We start from the raw sequence: 4,355 nt of genomic DNA, 5'->3' as shown, positions 1-4,355 counted from the left end.
GAGACGCACATCCACACAAAACCCTGCACAGCACATCAGAGCAGTGCTGTTTGTTACGACCCACAGGTCTACCCGCGGGTCAAGGGACAAGCAAGACGCGGTCCCCGAGCGCAGATGATTATCCGGCCGCAAAAGGAATGAGGTTGTGACGCAGGCTGGGACGGGGACGAGTCCTGAAGGCAACAGGCTACGCGGGAGGAGCCGGACCTGAGAGGCCGCACACGTGTTGCACGATTCCGTTTCTGTGAAACGTCCAGAGAAGGNGCTTTATTTGGGGGGGTGATGAAAACGTTCTGAAATGACGCAGCAGTGAGCGCTGCACAGCCACTGTGCTAAAATCCACTCAACTGTACCTTTTTAAAAAGTCAATGGTAAGTCAAAACCATATATATAAACATATAAAAATACATAAATCTGGGGAAGAGACAGTCACAGGCGGACATCAGAGTCCCATTACTCTTCACCTTCCGTGGACTTGGCCGTGCCTGGGCACAGCCGGGAACGCTCGCCCCCACCCCAATCTCACTCCCGGCCGCGAGAACGCAGGCGAATGTTCTGGAGACAGCGCATCAACGGGCTCCCTCACAGCTCACGCCCGGCGGTGGATATCACGCATAGTTAAATTCACTTGACTGAACGTGGCCATGTGATGGACACACGGGGTGGGGACTGGGCAAGGGGCGGGCCTGAGGGACCCACAGGCCCTGGGGTCAGGGACCGGAGTCTCAGCTCCACTGACCAGCCCCGTGAGCACAAGCAACCTGCGATCCCTGTGCCTCAGTTTCCTCATCTGGAAAACGGAGACACGAAAGTGCGCACTCCCCCGCGCCGCCGCGGTAAGGGTTCTGGGGCTAGCGAGGGCGGCCTGGGGCCCCGGGGGGCTTGCCTGTCCCCCCCACCAACCTCCCCAGCACATGCTCCCTCGAGTGGCCGCCTGCTCTGGGAGGGCCCCCGAGGGCTGCAGGGGAGGCTGCTGAGAGCCGGACAATCGTGACCGCTGTCTAGGCCACCGGAGGGCGAGGACGTACAGACTGCGGGGGGCGCGCTGTTCACGGATTCAGGAATCCTTCCCCTTGCTAAGTTGTTGACACCCAGCATACTCCTCGGGTCTCCTACAAATTCCGGGGGAGGCGTGGCTAGGAACACGGGGCTCGGGGGCCCCAGCGCAGCCAGATGAGCCCCGGGAAGGGCACACGCAGGGGCCTGGGAAAAGCAACAGCCCCTGCTCTGGGACTTCGGCTGCTCCTTTCCCTCCCTGGGCCTCAGTTTCTCTGTCTGTAAGGGACATCTCAGTCCTGCCGCCCGGCTTAAGCCCATGAAGAGCTGGGCCGCCTCTTTTTCCCAGACGCTGACATGGGGACAGGGCGACAAGGGCCAGGGCGGGAAGGGAAATGCCTCCCTGGGCCGCTGTGTGACCCTGGGCAAGTCTCTTGACCTCTCTGAGCGCCAGCCTCCTCCATCACAAAGCAGGACTAACGCGGCTGGCCTTGCAGATGCCCCGGAAGTGACGACGGCGTCCCGCTCTGAGGGGCCGGCGTGTCCCCGGCTCCCTCACCGGGGCTCACTGCTCGGCCACTCGCAGGAAACGAGGGGCGTTCGGCCGGGTTGTGACTGCCTTTCCCGGAACGACACTCCCGTCATTACGCAGGTGGGTCCTTCCTTTTTAACAGAATAATATCCTTCATGGTGGGCCACGCCGGCGGGGGCTGCGGGCGTTCTCTGGGGCCACGTCCAAGTCCCAGCCCGCTCCCCCGGAGACGCCAGTCCTCGGGACGGGTGGGCGTGAGGGTCCCGCAGGCCTGAAGGCCACGCGACCAGGGCCCGCAGTCAAGGTGCATGCGGAGGCCCGGGGCTCGCTGCCCAGCGTGGCTCTGAGGGTGTGGCTGGGGGACCAGGGCATGGCTGCGGCCTCCCCGCCGCTCACAGGCCCAGGACACGGCTGCGGCCTCCCCGCCGCTCACAGGCCCAGGACACGACAGGACACACGGCCACTCACCGGACGCCTTCGTTGAGGCTGAAAAGCTCCTGGTCGGGCAGCCCCTTGCGCTGGAAGACGGCGATCACCCCGTTGTGGATGCTGCAGGGGGAGAAAGAGGCGTGTCATCGAGGCCCCGAGACCCCTCCCCACCTCCCCAGGCCTCCCTTCCGCGCTGCCTCTCCCCAGCAGCCCGCCCTGCTCTGCTCCAGGAACAGAAACGGGCCGGGTCGGCCGCAGGTGCCTGTCTGTTACACGGCTGTTCTCCGGGGGTCCTGTCCACACCAGCCTCAGTTCCCACCTCGCTGTTGGGGTCGAGCCCCAGGCCCAGCCTCCCCAGGGCCCCGGGCCTGAGTCTCCAGGCCCCTCCCAGTCACCGCTGCAGGAGGTCTCTCGTAGCCTGCACGCCCTCTGCTCCTCTTCCTGCGTTCTCGAACCCTCTATGCCCGGGGCACGCCCTCTGATCACCTGACCCGCCCTCTAACGTGTCCAGGCCTGACACTCACTCACCAGGGCTTCCAGGTGCCCCGGGCCAGCCCCTCCTGACTCCTGGCAGCCCCGGGCACTGGACGCTCAGGGTATCTGCCCGGCGGGGGATGGGGAAGCTGCCTCCGGCCACAGGGCCTTTGTACATGCCCTTTCTGCTGGCTGCTTCTCCCCCACTTCCTATTTACCTCCTTTAGGTCACACGCTGTTGCCAGTTTTCACCGCACTTGTCAGTGTGTAACCACACGTTCATATGTGATTTGATTAACTTGTTTCCACCGTTTTCTATAAACCCGCAGAGCACAGGGTCGTGTGGTGTTCATGACTTGCCTGTATAAACCCAGCTCCGGCTTGAAGGAGAAGCTTGTAAGCATCTCGTGAAAACGCATCTCAAGTCTCCCTTGTCCTCCAAAGCCAACCTATCGTGATTCTGATCCCTTTCTATCTCCTGGAGAGATATCTCCACAGCACCCCTCCCCTCCCCTCCCTGCGCGCAGGGACCTATTACCAGGCTGCCTCCCTACTGCCTCCAGTCACCTCCCTGACCACGTCTGGTGAGGCCTCCACTGCTCTGCAGATACAGCCCAAGGCCTGGATGCGGCATTCGAGGCTCGTCAGGAATGGCCCCTCCCTGCACTCCGGGGCATCCCACACTCAAGTCTCTGAGCTCTGGACCTGCCTGCGGCTGCCACACCTCCGGGGCTCTGCACCCTCTGCCCTTTTTCCTGGAAGACCTTTCTCTTCCCAGGCAAGCAACTACGTTAAAGACTAAGCTCAGAAGCCACTGCCTCCAAGAAGCCCTCCTGACTTTCTGCCCTCCCCGTGGAGACTCCCCTTCGGCAACCTTCCTGATTCACTTGCCTGTTAGCACTGTCCCCCCACCCCCTCCATGAGAACGAGGTCGGGGTGGCCCCACCGGCTTCCACCTGGGACCCAGTCACCGCTCTAAAGCTCACAGACCTGCTGCTGTGCTTCGCAGGGCAGAGAGGGCAGCAGGGGCCACGCTGCCCCTCCCATCACAGGCCAGGCAGCGGCCACCAAGCTCCTGGTGCCTTGTCTGTCTTCACTAGGGCCACCCTTTCGGGGAACGTAGACCTGCCCCCCACTTTGCAGATGGGAAGACAGAGGCTCAGAGAGGGCAGGTCCCCTGCGGGAGGGCACAGAGCTCCCACCCAGCAGCCGCCCTCGCTCCGTGCAGCCTCCGCAGGAGGACTCAGGGCCCTGCGTCCCAGGGGCGTGAAGGCGGCTCCCACCGCCGGGCCCAGCCTGGCGCTACCAGCTGCTAGCAGGGGCTGGCCCAGACCGGGCTGGACACCAGTCCCGCGACCCGGGATGCCGGCTGCTCCTGGCCTGGCGTCGGAGCGCCTCTCATTTGTGTGTCCAAGACACGTGTCCTCCAGCCTCGTACCAGCGTGCCTGCCCCCCACCTGGGCTGCCGTCAGGAAGAAACGCCGGGCCAGAGCCTCCCCATGGCGGGGACCATGCTCCCCTCGGTTAGACGTCCCTGGCGGCCCCGCGCCGCCACTGTGTCCCCGTTAAGGCTGCTCCCCATCTACAACCAGAGAGAGAAACTCGGCCAGGAAGCAGAAGGCCTCCAGGAGCCGCNCTGGACCTGAGGGCCCCCCCCCGCCCCCCATCCCCCCTCCCCAGGTGGGAGGAAGCCAGGGCAGGCCCAGCCCTGGGCGGAGCCACCTCCTGCTCATCAGAGACCTGTTCCTGGCAGCCTGTCCTTGACCTTCCTCCTCTTCCCATCAACCTTCGGGAGGGACCCCAGCCCAGAGGAGACCCTACACCTGTGCAACACGGATACCCCCTCCTGCCTCAGGGCCTTTGTCCTTGCGGTTCCGTCCCCGCCCCGGCCCCCCAAAGCAGGTCCTTCCTTCCTCACACTGTA

The 4,355-nt window shown here is 63.9% G+C and overlaps 1 protein-coding gene across 1 annotated transcript in view; it reads right to left on the bottom strand.

The window, feature by feature from the left end:
• PRR5 (proline rich 5) overlaps positions 1–2,089 on the bottom strand; it is a 15,980-nt gene extending 13,891 nt beyond the window's left edge. Inside the window, 1 exon segment of the mRNA XM_077758009.1 lies at positions 1,997–2,089. The gene's annotated coding sequence lies outside the window, so the exon portion shown is untranslated.
• Between the last annotated feature and the right edge of the window lie 2,266 nt (positions 2,090–4,355).

The sequence above is a fragment of the Crocuta crocuta genome, unplaced genomic scaffold (genome assembly GCF_008692635.1).
Source record: "Crocuta crocuta isolate KB4526 unplaced genomic scaffold, BGI_CrCroc_1.0 scaffold143, whole genome shotgun sequence".
NCBI classification, from domain to species: Eukaryota; Metazoa; Chordata; class Mammalia; order Carnivora; family Hyaenidae; genus Crocuta; species Crocuta crocuta.
Note: the sequence above shows the minus strand (reverse complement) of the source record. Positions and strands in the feature narration are given on the sequence as shown.